Below are 17,914 nucleotides of genomic sequence, written 5' to 3'. Positions count from 1 at the left end.
AGGCACAGACATGAACTTCTAGGGCCAATTTAGAGTATTCAATCCACCTAAAGCATGTCTTTGGGATGTGGGAGGAAACCGGAGCACCTTGAGGAAACTCACACGACCACAGACACGCAGACTTCACACAGAAGGCATCACTGACAAACTCAGCCAGCTAGGAACCATCTCTTACATCATTAAATGGGTCACTAACTGGCTCACTGATAGAACACAGTAAAAATAGGAGACTCCACCTCCAACAGCAGAACAGTAACCAGTGGTGTTCCACAGGGATCATTCCTGGGACCTGTCCTTTTTGGAATCTATTTCTCCAAAATACAAGCAAAAATTAAAGGTCTGTGGCTAACAAAGTTTGATAATTACTGCAAACTGGGAGTGGTTATAGAATCTTCAAATGTCAATGCTGGACAAGGGGGTCTTACACAAACAAATGATTGGTGCAAAAGTAATGGCTTTAAACTCAATGCAAAAAATGTATCATCATCCCTTTTGGTAAGAGTGATGTTCCTTCTAACTACCACATCAACAGCAACACCCTAAGTGCAACTCAGTGGTGAGAAACCTGGACACACAAGTTGACAGCAACCTTACCTTTGATCACCATGTCTCCACAGTGGTAGAAAGGGCATTCTATATTGCTAATATCATACGTAAGGGCACTGCCACATCAACAGCAACACCCTAAGTGCAACTCAGTGGTGAGAAACCTGGACACACAAGTTGACAGCAACCTTACCTTTGATCACCATGTCTCCACAGTGGTAGAAAGGGCATTCTATATTGCTAATATCATACGTAAGGGCACTGCCTCCAGAAAAAAAGAAGTTATAGCCTCCCTGTCCTCTTCCCTCATCAGGCCAATAATTGAGTACAATGCTCCTTTTGGTATGTACTTTTCCAAATGCTTGCAGCAATTGGACAGACCACAAAGGTTCTTCACAAGGAAAATTCAAGGTCTTCAGCATCTGTCCTATGTGGATCGTCTGAAATCATTGTCACTTTGTTCTATTTCATACAGACTACTCAAGAGGTGATTTCTGCCTTGCACATAAGGCACTCTCTTACCCTGCTTTATTGGAAATGCTGTATATCCGCAAGTCAAATGGTACACAAGTTACTCGAAATAAAGACCTTAACCTGGTATGTGACATTTATAGAACCTGCTGGAGGGACAGATTGTTCCAAAGGTGTGGTAACCTCTGAGAGACAAGAATCCCATTTCCTGTCAGAGCACCTCATTGGCCCTCTTCAAATGCAATCTGGATGACTGGGTGGGTAACTGTAACTTTACCCCAGGGGTTCCACTTGTGTCCCTCTTGGACATGGGCAAAAGATGCTAATCATGGAAATAAGAGTAGAACTTGGCTAGGTTTGTAAGGGCCCTGGGGCCATTAGTCTAGTAACTTCCTATGATCCTATGATATGTAATGCAAAGTCCAAAAGCCTACCTCAACTCACACAGGACAGCAAAACAATGAGAAAAAGTAAGCTAGACTGCAGTAGTTCACCTCTGGAAAATACTATCTGGGAACTCGAAAGTGGTTACACAAGAAGAAAAATAAACTTAAGGAAGGCAGTGGACTCCTAAAAACAAACAATGAATTGTGCACTGTTAGATGAGAAAGTAACTGTAGTTCAATATGTATGTATATCTTTAAGAAGCTTTCTAGGGGCTTGCACAAGTGTATAAATACTTAGCACATGTGAGTCTGACTGGTGGTGGAATGAGGAAGTACAAGAGAGTATACAGGGAAAGAGGTTGGCAAAGAAGAAGTGGGATTGTCAGAGAGATGAAGAAAGTAGACAGGAGTATAAGGAGATGAGGTGCATGGCAAACAGAGAGGTGGCAAAGGCTAAGGATAAGGCATATGAAGAGATGAATGAATGGTTGGATACTAAGGAGGGAGAAAAGGACCTGTACCGATTGGCTAGATAGAGGGACTGAGCTAGGAAAGATGTGCAGCAGGTAAAGGTGATAAAGGATAATGAGGGAAACATACTCACAAGTGAGCAGAGTGTGTTGAGCAGATGGAAAGAGTACTTTGAGGGGGCTGATGAATGAAGAGAATGAGAGGGAGAGATGGTTGGATGATGTGGGGATAGTGAATCATGAAGTACAATGGATTAGCAAGGAGGAAGTAAGGATAGCTATGAAAAGGATGAAGAATGGAAAGGCTGTTGGTTCAGATGACACACCTGTGGAAGCTTGGAGGTTTTCAGGTGAAATGGCAGTGGAGTTCTTAACCAGATTGTTTAATGACATTTTAGAAAGTGAGAGGATGCCTGAGGAATGGAAAAAAAGTGTTTTGGTACCGATTTTTAAGAATAAGGGTGATGTGCAGAGCTGTAGTAACTACAGAGGGATTAAATTGATCAGTCACAGCATGAAGTTATGGGAAAGAGTAGTAGAAGCTAGGTTAAGAAGGGAGGTGATGATTAGTGATCAGCAGTATGGTTTCATGCCAGGAAAGAGCACTACAGTTGCTGAAAGTAGTAACTACAGAGGGATTAAATTGATCAGTCACAGCATGAAGTTATGGGAAAGAGTAGTAGAAGCTAGGTTAAGAAGGGAGGTGATGATTAGTGATCAGCAGTATGGTTTCATGCCAGGAAAGAGCACTACAGTTGCTGAAAGTGTTGATGAAGAAGTACAAAGAAGGTCAGAAGGAGTTGCATTGTGTTTTTGTAGACTTAGAGAAAGCATACGACAGGGTGCCTAGAGAGGAGTTGTGGTATTGTATGAGGAAGTCGGGAGTGTCAGAGAAGTATGTAAGAGTGGTACAGGATAGGTACGAGGGTAATGTGACAGCGGTGAGGTCTGCGGTGGGAGTGACAGATGCGTTTAAGGTGGAGGTGGGATTATATCAAGGATCAGCTCTGAGCCCTTTCTTATTTGCAGTGGTGATGGACAGGTTGACAGATGAGATCAGACAGGAGTCCCCATGGACTATGATGTTTGCAGATGACATTGTGATCTGTAGTGAGAGTAGGGAACAGGTGGAGGAGACCCTGGAGAGATGGAGATAAGCTCTAGAGAGAAGAGGAATGAAGGTCAGCAGGACTAAGACAGAATATATGTGTGGGACTAAGAGGGAGGATAGAGGAATGGTGAGGATGCAAGGAGTAGAGGTGGCGAAGGTGGATGAGTTTAAATACTTGGGATCAGTAGTTCAGAGTAATGGTGAGTGTGGAAGAGAGGTGAAGAAGAGAGTACAGGCAGGATGGAGTGGGTGGAGAAGAATGTCAGGAGTGATTTGTGACAGACGAGTACCAGTAAGAGTGAAAGGGAAGGTCTACAAGTGGGTAGTGAGACCAGCTATGTTATATGGGTTGGAGACAGTGGCATTGACAAAAAGGCAGGAGTTTGAGCTGGATGTGGCAGAGTTAAAGATGTTAAGATTTGCACTGGGTGTGACGAGGGTGGACAGGATTAGGAATAGGTATATTAGATGGTCAGCCCAGGTTGGAAGGTTTGGAGACAAAGCCAGAGAGGCAAGATTACATTGGTTTGGACATATGCTGAGGAGGGATGCTGAGTATATAGGGAAAAAAATGCTAAGGATGAAGCTACCAGGTAACAGGCAAAGAGGAAGGCCTAAGATAAGGTTTATGGATGTGGTGAGGGAGGACATGCAGGTGGTTGGTGTGACAGAGCAAGATGCAGAGGACAGGAAGAAATGGAAACAGATGATCCACTGTGGCAACCCCTAATGGGAAAAGCCGAAAGAAGAAGATGATGATGCGAGCTTGACTACCATTTTGTAATAAGCTGTTGACATGTAAGCATGTATCTGTGTAGTCTGTCACTCAGTTTATTTACATTTTGTACTGCTGCTATCCAGCCTTATGTGTTTCTATGTAATAAATCATATAAAAGAACTACCCCACCTGTTCGTCTTCAATCGTAAAACAAGATGAGCTACATGGTGTCAGAATGGGATCCAGAAATCCAGATTCAGGACGAGAAGGCACTCAGTTAAAGGTGGAGGAATATAGAAGAATGGATCATCCCTACTGCACGTATAATGAAAACAGGTCAGATTCAGGTATCAAAACTTACTTAAATGATTTTTTATTCACAAAATAAGAAACAAAGCACTCAGAACACTCTAAATGAATTTCTAAGTAATGTCTGAAACTGCAATATATTTAGCAATATTAAAATAACTATGGAAAATATTTGAAACAAAGTCTGAATCACATAAAATTAATAAAATAAGGAAAATTATCACCTTTTTTTTTCGAAATAGCTCATAGCACATACTTTTTTGCATTCTTAAAGCTATTCAAGATATTTGAAGTGTATGGAGTGTTTGTATGTTTGTACAGTATTACAGTACAGTTATTTTGTAAAATACATACATTTCTAAGCATATTTCTCAAAGTGCACTATTTCGAAGAGTTTATTGTATATTTGAATGTTATTACAAGTACTGGCTATATGTGCATGTTCATATATAATTACAAGGGCCATTTTTTCAGTGTGTTTAAGCATACTTTGTTGGCATGGCAGACATATTTTGAAAACCAGCTCCACTTGTATTTGATAATAATACTGCAGAGAATTGGAGTGTATTTGAGCAAGAGTATATTTTCATACAAGCTACATTTACTGATAAAGATAACCATACAAAGGCATTTATTCTGCTTTAGTTGGTTCCGAAGCCAGAAAGAGAGAGCATTCATTTGTGTATACACCTGCTGTATTTGCGGGAAAGGGAGAAAAATTACATATATTGGCATCATCTGAGTCAAGGGATGACCCCAAATGCTTGAAACATAAATTTACAGAAATGTGTAACCCCCAAACGAATATTACAATGGAAAGGCATGTATTTTACATAAGGGATCTAAAACCTGGGTAAACTTTTGCAGCATATACAAGTGACTTGAGAAAAGGCTAAAATGTGCAGATCTGGTGATGTAAGGGATGAGTTTATAATTGACAGACTGGTGTGTGCGGTATTAAAGATGATGCTGTGAGAAAGATTTTGGTGATTTAACTTTGAATAAGGCCACTGAGATTTGTCAGGTATATAAGCTCACAGAAAAGCACACAAATGAGCTTTCAAATGAGAAATGCATGCTTCCAGTATCTTCTAGTGCTCATATTGATAGTATGCAGCATGTGGTTAAAAGAAACAGGCCCAAGCACATGGCAGCAACTGTAAGCCCTGCAACAGTCACTGGGAAACCCCTTACTTTTGCAGCAAATGCCAGAGTAAGCACAGTCTCAGTGAAGCACAGGTGGGAGTCAGCAACCTCAAGCTTGTACCCTCACCAAGTTTCATAGACAGCTGTGATAATTGTATTGCAAATCATAAGCCCAAAAGAGAAAAGTGGTTCACTTTTTATCAGCAATGCCACATGCAATAAGTGGAATCATTTCAAAAGGTTTTTGTAAATCAAATAAGGGGCATTATTTTATTAAAAGAGAACACTCAAAGAAACATGACCCTACTTTTTATGCTGATGGTGTGTCTGTACTTAATGGAACAGCCAATGCAATAGATTTATGGGCAAAGAATGAAGTATTTTGTACTGTCCAGATAAATCTTAGACCCATAGAGTTCAAAGCTGACACAGGTTCAAAGTGCAATTTTATATCAGTAGAAACATTTGCTAGAATATGTGCTAGGGAGAAGCTTGATTTGGCAATCTGTGTGAAGCTTGTTGCTTGTGGAAGTGAAGAACTTCAAACTGAAAGTTCAGTAGTGCTTTCATATTACTCTGCTGGGAACAACTATGACTTGCAATTTTACGTAGTAAAAAGGCACGTACAGCCATTATTAGGCCTCAGAGACAGTTTGAAAATAGGACTACTTTCATTTAATAAGATAGTGTAGCATGTTGGCTTAAAAGACCATTGTTCTAATTTCACCCAGTCTACTTTTTCAACCTATGCTCATTTTTATGAAGACAAACTAGGCAAACTTCCAGTTGTGTAGTCCATGAAGTTAGACCCAGAAGTCAGTCCAGTTGTCAAACCAGCCCAGAATGTTCTAGTAACTATGCAGAGTCAAAGCTGAGTTAGATAAAATGGTGCGGCACAGTGTCACTTGTCCAGTTGAAGAAACAACTGAATGGGTATCCTTCATGGTAGTAGCTCATAAGAAAAGTTCAGTTGATAGCAAAATATGTATTGATCCATGATTTGAACAAAGCACTGAAAAGACATCCAATGTGTACAGTTGAAGTAGTCACTGCTCTCATGCCAAATGCCACTGTTTTTTTCTGTCTTAGATGCAAAGAGTTCATTTTGGCAAATTCTGCTTGAATGAAAATCCTCACTGATAACTACTTTCAGTACTCTGTTTGGCAGGTAGACATTTCTGAGAATGCCATTTGGAATACATTCTGCCAGTGAAGTCTTCAAGTGTGCAATGAAACAATTTTTTTTCTGGGTATCAGTGTGCTATTATAGTAGATGATTTTCTAGTAGGAGGTAATGGTGAAGCTGAGCATGACAGAAACCTCAAGAAAGTTCTGGAGAGATCATGTGAAGGAAATCTTAAGCTGAATCCTCAGAATTGTAAATTCAGGCTACGAGAAGTTACTTATCTTGGTCATTTGTTTACCAGTTCAGGCTTACGACCAGATCCTTCGAGAAGTTACTTATCTTGGTCATTTGTTTACCAGTTCAGGCTTACGACCAGATCCTTCGAGAAGTTACTTATCTTGGTCATTTGTTTACCAGTTCAGGCTTACGACCAGATCCTTCGAGAAGTTACTTATCTTGGTCATTTGTTTACCAGTTCAGGCTTACGACCAGATCCTTCGAGAAGTTACTTATCTTGGTCATTTGTTTACCATTTCAGGCTTATGACCAGATCCTTTGAGAAGTTACTAATCTTGGTCATTTGTTTATCAGTTCAGGCTTATGACCAGATCCTTCAAAGCAAGCTGCTATTCTTGTCATACCAGGTCCAGACAAATGTCAAGCCCTTTAATGTTTTCTTGGCATGGTTTACTACCTAAACAAGTTCATTCCAGAATTGAGCCAACTCTCAGCACTGCTCAGAGAGCTGACATGCAAAGATGCATCTTGGTCATGGTTAGAACACCACCAAAGACCATTTGATATCCTGAAGCAGAAAATTGCCAGTCTACCAACTCTCAGATACTATGATGTTCACAAACCAGTTACTCTTTTTTGTGATGATTTGAAGCTTGGTCTTGGTGAAGTAATTCTTCAAGAGGGTAGACTAGTAGCCTATGCATCCAAAACTCTAATCCAAACTGAAATGCAGTATGTGCAGATAAGAGAAATAGCTCTTGGCAATTGTGTTTGCATGTTCGAAGTTCCATGATTATATTTATGGTAGACCTATCCAGATTGAAACAGATCAACTTCTAGTCACTATTTTGAGAAAGCCTATGCATACAGCTCCAGCTAGATTGCAATGCATGATGTTGAAATTGCAAAAGTATCATTTCAATCTTGTCTACACGAAAGGCAAACTTCTTTATCTTGCTGATACTTTATCCAGATCACCCAGAAATACCACTGAAAATGATCTTTATTTTGAAGTAATGGAAGTGAGAAATGTCTTGATGGGCTTAGAAGTCATACAGCCACAGATCCAATAATTCAGAAGCTCAACTACTTTATCAGTTGAGGACGGCCTTTAAAACAATCTTGCTTACCAGTAGAAGTGCAACCTTATTTTTCTTACAGAGATGAGATTTTGTTTGACAATGGTATCATCATGAAAGGTCCAAAAATAATTGTTCCAAAATCCTTACAACAAGAGTATATTAATATTTTGCATCGTGGCCACCCAGGAACTGATTCTGCCAAAAAAAGGGTGAGAGACCCAGTACTTTGGCCTTCTATGTCACAGGATATAGAGAGAGTACTTTCATCTTGTTTTGTATGTAATAGTACTAAGCCACATCAACAGAAACAACCACTTCAGCTAAACCAGATTCCTGAACTACCTTGGTCGACAGTAGCTGCAGACATTTTCGAATGGAATGGTCAACATTACTTGGTATTTGTAGACTCTTATTCAGATTGGTTCCAGATTGACCCAGTTCCCAATCTAGCAGTACATTACTAAGATGAAGCATCATTTTGCAGTCCATGGTAGTCCGCACAAACTTATTTTTGACAATGGTACACAGTTTACAAACCAGCAGTTCAAAATATTTGCTGATGAGTGGGACTCTGCTCATGACATAAGTAGTCTTGATTACCCGCACTCAAATTGTTTGACAGAAAATGCAGTTCAAAGTGTGAAACAATTACTAGAGAAGTTGAAATGAGACAATAACAATGTTTTCTTGAATCTCCTGAATCTCGGAAATGTTCCTCATGATAAACATCTTGGTTCACCTGCACAGAGATTTCTGTTGAGACAAACCAGAAGCACATTACTAAATAGTAATACATTATTGGTTCCATGTGTCAAGAACAACAGATCAGTGAAAGTCCATCTGTTAAAGAAGTGCTTATCCCAGAAGTCCTGTTATGACAAGTCCATAAACTGTTCAATCCATAATAAGAAGGGGAAATAGTGAGGATGCAGACATCCAAAGGTTTTGATTGGATTGGTGTCATGAAGAGTATATGTCTAGAACCAAGATCATATATTGTGGAATTGCAAGGATCAGAATTTAGGCAGAATTGGAAACATTTAATCCTGGTGTCCAAGCCTGTATTGTGGTATCATACCTGCAAGAAAGACTATCTCAGAGTGAGTTATCAAGAATGTTCCAGTAAATATCCCTGTTCCTGAGAAGAATCCCGAAACTCCTGAAGCAAGTTGTTCACCAGTGACTGCCCCATTGCTAAACCCAGTTCTGATTGCTATATTACTAGATCAGGTCGCATTTCCAGACCATGTTCCAGACGCACTACAACTTGGACAGGAATGTTGCATTTATTTAATATTGTCTGTACAATTGCATGTTTCTTTTCAAATGTTATTATATTGGTTCATAGGTTCATAGATTAGCACTAGGCTAACTGCCCTTGTGAGCCATTTTAAGCCTAGCCAATTATCCCTTGTGAGACTCTAACCCTACACCTTATGTTTGTAAGGCAAATACCTTAACCATTAGGCCACCCTCCCAACCCAATTGCGGGCAATTCTTTAAGAGGGAGGATGTAGATCAATATGTATATATACCTTTAAGAAGCTTTCTAGGGGCTTGCAGAATTGTATAAATACCAAGTTTGTGCGAGCCTGACTGCCATTTTGTAATAAGCTGTAGAGATGTACGCATGTATGTCTGTGTAGTCTGTCAGTTAATCAGTTTGTTTATATTTTGTGCTGCTGCTATCCATCTTGATGTGTTTCTATGTAATAAAGTATATAAACGAACTACCCCACCTGTTCATCTTCAATGGTAAAACAAGATGGGTGACAGTACCAAAGGGTCTAAGAAAATGGAAGAATTATAGTGGATGAAGTTCTTTGTTTTAGGATGCCATAATATTTCTAATTTACATACAAATATAGCCCACAGTCTGGTGTTAAACTGCAGACTTCACTGTTACGTACATATCTATTTGCTTGCAGGGACACCTCTATAAAGAAATAAAAACACACTAAAGAGACAGATGGCACAGACTCAATGCTGACTGTGCACAATAATAGGTCAGAGCTGAAACTGGTTTAGTAACTGTCTCGGGCAAGGAGAAATAATAAAGGAAATGGGAGGGAGACCAAGGGTGACTTCCTTGAAGGTATGCAGTTCCACTAAAGACAGGAGAATATAAATACTGGGAGTAACAAGTTTAGAAGAAGTGAAGAAAAATATAAGAAAAATTAATAGTTTGAGTAGTAGGAGGAGTAAATGTCAGTGTCTGTTAAGAAGGCGAGAGTAAATGGTGACCAGCTGGATGTCAGTGGAGGAGTGTTTACAGACTATAAGGTTATTCTTTACAAACTAGGACACTGAAGCACCTGTCTTCAGACTAGTCACTATGCAGAAGGACGACTGGATGCATCTAACACTTACTTAAAGCACAAGGCCAGAGGTGGTACACAGTTTGCCCTAATTAATTGGTAGCTGGATTGAATGGACTCAAGACTGCCTATTTGGAAAAGCCTGCTGTGTGTAAACTTAAGCTTCCAGTGAACCTTTTATTTTATTTTTTTATTTTTATATTATTTTACATTTGTTGACCGGGCTAGTCTAACTGGATACATGTCCATTTTCAGTAGAGGCCCGGGGAGAAAAGCTCCAAAATTAAATTAATGTAACAGGAATAAAAAGCAACATAAAACTAAAACATGTTAAATACACTAATGCTGTAGGCTAACATAGTAGAAACTAGCATCAAAGCAGCAGTAAAGCAACATAAGGCTAACAATGATTAAATACAATATTGCTGTAGGCTAACATAGTAGAAACTAGCATCAAAAGAAAAACGTGTGCAGGATTTAGCAGTACAGTAGTTCTAGAAGGTATATCTGAGGTATATAGGTTAACATTTGCTTGGTAGAAGAGTAGGGAAGAAATGAAAGATTCTAGCTAATTATTATGCCTGTTCAGAATTTTACACATATATAACATAGTTGGCATATATACAAAACTGTCAATGCAAGTGCCTGGAACAGGAGTAGGCTTCCAAAATATGTACCATAGGGAGTTTCACAGAAAAAGAAAAGACTGTAATATTAACTTAAAGGAGGATTTATCATCCCACTAGGAGGCTGTTTGAAGGGGGAAAAACAGTATACTATTCAGTTTGTGTTAATCAGGGTTAATACATGGGCATAGCCATTGTGCTTTAAGGAGTAATTTTAGTTGGTACTTGAAGAGTGGTAATAATGAAAGTAATTGTAGGTTGCTGGGGACCCTATTCCAAATCTTCCCCACGGAATTAGAGAAGAGGGAGTCTCCTGCTTTATTATATGATGGATGGTTACTTGTAATTTATTTGCCGAGCGAAGGGTAGTAAGATTTCTATAGGGAGAGATCAGGCTACTGAGAATAGGAGTATTGTCGGTATGAAAGAGTATCTTATGGGTGATAGTAAGTTGTTGAAATAGTACCTGGTTTGGAGTTCTAGCGAGCCAGTGGCAAATATGGCGATGTTGTTATAGGAAGTTGCCAGTTTGTTTAGGTTAGATTTGGAAAGATTAGTATAAATAGGTGAAGCATAGAGGAGGGTAAAGATCAGGTGGGTATGGGCGATGGTGGTTCTGGCTTCAGGTGTAAGGAAGGATTTTATCCTATAGAGTGAGCCAAGTTTTCTTTTAACAGTTTTAATAGTAGTGTTAATGCGTGTGTCAAAGTTAAGATTGTGATCAATTATGCCTAAAAGTTTGGTGGTCAGTTCAGGTGTAATTATAGTACCATTGCTAGATTTAACAGTAAGATTAATAGGGGGGACTTCAGTGTGGGAGTAAATATCAGTAATTTAATTTTTTTGGTGTTTAGTAGGAGGCAACATTGCAAAAATCATTTTTCAATTGAGGTAAATGCTGTCTGGGTAATGGTTTGGAGCTTAGCAGATGAGGTGGCAGAACATACTAGTATGGAATCATCTTCATATTGTATGCAGGTAGCTTGAGAAATATTTAGCTGCAGGTCGTTGATGAAAATAGAGAAAAGGAGAGGTCCCAGGATGGAGCCTTGTGGGACCCCAAGAGTAATAGGAAGAAGAGCGGGAAGGTTATTGTCCCAGAGGATAGCTTGCTGTTTGTTTTCTAAGTTAGACTTGAACCATCGTAAAATGCCTGAGAGTTGAGTGAGAGTTGTTTTAGTATGTCTAGAAGTAATTGATGGTTCAGCGTATCAAAGGCTTTTGATAGATCTATGAAGAGAGCAGTGGAGAGCTTGTTGTTGTTACGATGATTGTTGATGCAGTCAGAGAAGGATAGTAGGGCAGTAGTAGTAGTACTATGGAAAGGCCTAAAACCATGCTAACAGTCTGATAGAAGGTTATTTTGGAGAAGGTGATCAAGTAGTTGGTGGTGGATACATTTTTCCATTATTTTGGCTAGAGGGGAGAATAGGGCTGTGGGGTGAAAGTTAGATATTTCGGTTGAGTTGCCACCCTTGTGAAGTGGAATTATGTGAGAGATTTAACAGAGAGATGGGATGGAACCTTCAGTAATGGTTCTGTTGATTAGTATGGAAATAAGATAGGAAAGTACTTTAGCTGCAATTTGCAGGTATTCAGCTGGTAGGAGATCGGCTGATAGGGTAGTCAGCAGAGTATAGATGAGGGATGTACGGACTGGATTTAATTGAAAGGTAGGGGGTTTGCTAGTCATGGGGAATGAGAGGGTTGAGGTGACAGGAGGTAGGGAGGGTTGAGGTGACAGGAGGTAGGGAGGGTTGAGGTGACAGGAGGTAGGGAGGGTTGAGGTGACAGGAGGTAGGGAGGGTTGAGGTGACAGGAGGTAGGGAATTAGCAAGAGATGTTACAGTTTCTGTAAAGAAGGTACTGAAGGTGTCAGCAATCTCCTCAGGAGTGCTTAGGGAGAGACCTGAAGGGGTTGGAGTCTTGAAGTGGCCTGGGTGTAAAAGTCTATTAATAGCTGACCAGAAAGTTTGTGGGGTTTGTTGATGCGTGTCTTGGAGTTTAAAGTAGTAGTTTTTTTTATCTAGGAGTATTGATTTTTTGTGGCATTTCTAGAGTGTTTGTAGTTCTGGTGATTGGTTGGGTTTTTAGTTTTTCTCCAATTAGACCAGATATTATTTCTTAATAGGATTTTGTGTCTTGTCTCTTTAGAGAGCCATGGTGCAGCTTTACTTCTGGTTCTAATGGATCGACTAGGGGCATGGTACTCCAGTATTTGTAAGAATATGGAGTTAAAATAGGATACTGCTTCATCAAGGGAGAATTGTTTTAAGGGAGACCAGTCACAGGCTTGTAGCTCAGCTTGGAAACTTACAGCATTAACGTGTTTTTTGTTTTGTGTAGTTTTAAGGATGGTTTGGTTAGGGATAAAGGTTTTTTGCCTAATTATATAAGTAAGGAAGTGGTAGCTAATATCATCTGGAAGGGTATCTGCTATATAAGTGAGGGGATGTTTTTTTTACTAGGATCCAGTTTAACGGACTCTCTTTGCTACTGGGTTTATGGATTCTGGTTGGGGTGGGGATAACTTGAGAGAAGCCATACAGGTTTATATGGACTGAAGGTTTGTTTGAGGTACAGCAATTCCAGTCTATATTGAAGTCACCAAGTACTATGGTTTCTTGTGGGAGGGAAGAAGAGAGCCAGCAGAGGATATTTTCAAGGGTGTTGATGTTATTGCCTGGAGGTAGGTATGAGCAAATTATGTAAATAGATTTGCTGTCATTGACCTGAAGTTTAGTGATTAAGGATTTCTTCATTATTATCTAAGGGTATTTGTAAGTCTACTGCAGACACAATTAGCTCAGATTTATACAGAATTGCTACCGCACCACCCTTTTCGGTTGTACAGTCTAATCTTATTATAGTATAACCTGGTGGGATGACTTAATTTTCCTTTGTTCCTGGTTTGAGCCAGGTTTCTGTTAGACATAGGACATCAAAGACATGTGTGTCAAGTAGAGCGTGCAGTTGGCTAATTTTATTGTTTAAACTCTGTATGTTAAGATGAGCTATGAGTAAGGAGTTTGCAGTTTTAGTGGGGGTAAATGGGGTGGTAGGATGGGATTAGTAGGGATTTAGCAGGGTGTTGTTGTTATGCCCTGGGTTGGGATGAATATCAGTATGAAGTAGAGGGTGTTGTTGAAAAGTAAACGAGAACTTAAGGAGTTTGAAGAGAATATATTGTGATTTTCTGGCCTGTTGGAAAGTAATATGGGCTATCCTATGATACTTTGGGGAGAGATAGGTTGCAGTAGAGGTGATATTAGCATGGCTGTGGGCAGTTGGTTGATTGAAAGGTGATGTTTGTTTTAATGGATGGAGGGATCCAGTGAAATGTAAGTTTTTATATAAGGTAAGGATAAATGGTATAAGTAGTATGGGTGTTGCAGCAAGAAAGAGAAACAGATTAGTAAGTTTTGGCTGGTGTGATGAGGGCATGGTAGGAAGGAGGATAGTGCGAGGTCAGAAATTGTGTTGATTAATGAGCTAGATAGGAGAGAGATAGTATAGTAGGGCAAGTAGTATGAAGAGTAGTGAAAGTATGGGTGTGTATGTATCCACTGTTAAGGGGAAAGTAATGTGGTAATTGGATAATTAGGGGAAGGGGAGTGTCCAGTGATGTATAAATGTAGGAGCAGTGGGGGTGGGTGGAGGAACGAATAGGGTAGAGCCAGGTGGTGGAAGCAATGTCAAGGAAAACAATCAGTAAGAGTGAGAATTCAGAAGGTAAGTTTGTAGAGTTGTGGAGTAAAGTATAAAGGCTTTCAGGGATGGACTTGGGATGCCAGAGGAGTGCTGAGTGAAATAATATCTGGAGGGACACTAATTAAAGAGAGAAATTAGTAAGCAGAAAAAGGCTGGGCACTCAAATAGGTAGAAGCAGATGAGTGGATAAGGATAAATAGGTCAGAAAGCTAAGGGTATAGCACCACTTGGTGGCCGGGCACATAATGGCAGCTAGCGTTAAGTTAAAGCTAGAGGAGCTAAAGGTTAAGTTGATGCTAGAAAGGAGGAGATGTGGCTGCTGGCTAACCTGGCAGGGAAGGTCGCTTATCCTAGCAGTGGTATTCTAATATATATAGTAATAAGCAAAATCACCATTACAGGACATACTTTCACTGTTTTTCTTTCAGGGAAATTGACTCTCGAGAGCAGATAGGCTATGGTAGTATTCAGGAGTATGATTCTTTGGCATCCAAGCAGGGCACTTCAAGTAGGCTAGTGCAGGGACAGGCAGGAACACAAAGCTGGTACATGTAAAGAAGACAGAAAAAAAAAACAGTAGTGAGGCTAACAGTAAGGAATTAGGGAGTACCAGCTGTGAAATTGCTCAGACAGGTTCAAGAGATACCTCAGCAGGTGATCCTTATATCCTACAATCTTACACAAAGTAATATTGAGACAAGTTCTAGTAAGGTATTACAGCATTTCAGAAACCTGCTCACTGAAAGGTCAGAGAAATTATAGGGGGGGTGTCAGACATCAGATATGCAAGGTCACTACATTCTCTCTAGGTAAATTGCAGTAAGACAAACACTTTTACATATAGTAGCTACTTACAGATACAAACGGTAGAAAAGACTAATGTGGCTCTATGTTATAGCATGTAACAGACTGGGAAGGAATTAATATTGCCGGTATAGCTAGTGGGAATAATGTAGTGTCAGCTTGCTCATGTTCCTATGCTCTGCACAACCTAATACAGCAGCTTTCAAAAGGCAATAAAACAAGTATGCCCTTTAAGTGCACTAGAATACTAGGTGTGTGAATACTGTAGAACCCTGCTCCGGACACCATCAGCTAAGTGAGTAAGCAAACTGTATTACTTTAAACCTTAAAGCAGTTATTCTGTTCTAGTGCAAGCCTTAACACAATTATCATATTAGTGTAAATCACAGAAATTGAAGGGAACATGAGAGTTATTCAGTTAGAACGTTCTATAGACAGATTTAAAAAAACTTAAATTAATTTCCCAAGTGAGCAGAACAAAGCAAATAGAGTTCCGCACTAGTTTATATGGGCAGAGAGTAAGCAAATCACTAGATATAGCAGAGTAAAACATCAGGAAGTAAGCATTTTTAAAATGGTTCAGAATAAACAGTCAGAATGTATTAAAAAAAGTCTGTACAAACCCCATCGTGTGTAGCGCTAATTCCATGCAGTCATTTACAGTAGAAAACTAGCGCACATATGGATATACAGCTACAGTCAAAATATCATATACATTCCTTGACTAAGTATATTATTAGGCTAAGCAGACAAAAAAGCATTCCAATTAATGATATAATCCTACTATTTCAATAAATATAATTGCCTCATTGGAAAACATTAAAACGTATAACATTTCAATGGCCTCTGGCTTCCAAAAGCACCACGTGCACAACGCTATAAAAGCTTAAGCAGTTTCAGGTAAATGTTGTGCAGACACAAGTGTCTTCTGAAAAAAAGATGTATTCAGGGTTCAGTAGAAATCCCATTCAATTATTATGGGATGAATTATATACAATGGAACACTGCCATCAGTAAATGCACTGAAATTGTAAGTGGTTTCTTAATAAATATGGAAATTAAGTTCTGCAATACAGTTGCTGTGATGGTGCCACTTGGCTTACCACCTTAAACAACACATCCTCGGAAGGAAACAACAGTGCTGTTTTATTAACACCTTTACAAATTAAGGACATTAATCTTTCAAAAAGCAGCTTTTTAGCACCAGAACAACAAAAGTACACTAAACAATTAAGGATAAGGCAGGAAACATTTGCAAAATCGCGGTAAACCTCACATTCACTTTAAACAGAAGTTTTAACAAGCACTTAGTTTAACTTACATTCCAACAAACCTTTTTGACAGTGAAAGGACTTTATAGTGGTATGTGATCTCTACAGTTTAGATAAAATGTCTAGCTTATTTAACACTGGGTGTAAAGAGTTATGCTAACAAACATTTACTCTTTATGAAACAGTGGAATTTTTACAAATATTGCACAACATTACAATTGCTGACACAAATCAACTAAAGTACAAACAATGGTTGCAAGTCATACTTAGAATGTACAAGTACAGGTAGAGATTAGCTTCAGCAACAATGGCTACAAAGTGCCAGTTAGCTAAACACAAACTGATTGGTAAAGGAAGTATAATTATAAACTTCAAACATTCAATTCTCTTTTATCACTTACCCTGTAACTCCCTTGCACCCTGCTAGAGAAAGTGAGGTGTAAAGCACATATAGGGTGGGGCAATAGAAAGAGGATATTTGTAAATTACCTGAGAAACAAGCAACCAACAGAATGTGTAATTAGCCTTGGTTACCCCCTCCCCCAAAAGGTCACCAAAACCATTAAAATTCAATAGGTCAGCTCTGGAAAAGAACTGGCTGAGAACTCAAAAGTGGTTATACAAGACTGGACTGCTAAAAACAATGAATTGACCACAGTTAATGGAGAAAGTACCAATGAGACTGCTGTGGTAAATGGAACTATTATATGGGCAAAGTTCTATGTTTTAGGCTGTCATGATATTTATAATTTACATACAAATATGGCCCACAGACTGGTGTTCAAACTACAGACTTCACTGTTACATATGTGTCTATTTGATTGTAGAGACGCTTGTTTAGAAAAATAAAAAGACACTAAAGAGACAATTGTCACTGAATTGATGTTGACTCTGCACAAATACTAGCTCAGAGCTGAAACTGGTTTAATAACTGTCTCAGGCAAGGAGAAATAAGAAAGGAAGGGGGGAGACCAATGGTGACTTCTTGAAGGTATGCAGTTCCACTAAAGACAGGAAGAGATAAATAATGGGAGTGACAAGTCTAGAAGAAGTGAAGAAAAATATAAGACAAAGAAATAGTTTGTGCAGTAATAGGAGTCGGTGTCTGATAGGAAGGAGAGAGTAAAGGCTGACCAGCAGGATGTCAGTGGAGGAGGGTTTACAGACTGTAAGGTTATTGCTTACAAACTAGGACACTGAAGCACTTGTCATCAGACCAGTGACTATGCATGTTAAAATATACATAGAAGACTGGAGGCATCTAACACTTACTTAAAGTACAAGGTCAGAGGTGGTGGTACACAGTTTGTCCTAATTAAACAGTGGTTGGATTGAATGAACTTGGGCTGCCTGTGTGGATGAGACTACTGTGTGTATACTTAAGTCTACAGTGAACCCTGTAACTTCCTTGTACCCTACTGGGGGGGGGGGTGAACTTTATTTAATTTGATTGGTTGTCACATATTTTTTAGTACTTCTTGCCTCATGTAAACATGGCAAATAGCATCTACTTATCACATTGCAGATAAAATGATGTATTAATAGTAACACATAGCCAGGGACAAGATTTATATAAAGTGTT

This window comes from Protopterus annectens, chromosome 6.part0 (assembly GCF_019279795.1).
Source record: "Protopterus annectens isolate FY-2018-M chromosome 6.part0, PAN1.0, whole genome shotgun sequence".
Taxonomy (NCBI): Eukaryota; Metazoa; Chordata; order Ceratodontiformes; family Protopteridae; genus Protopterus; species Protopterus annectens.
This window is presented reverse-complemented; position numbering follows the sequence as displayed.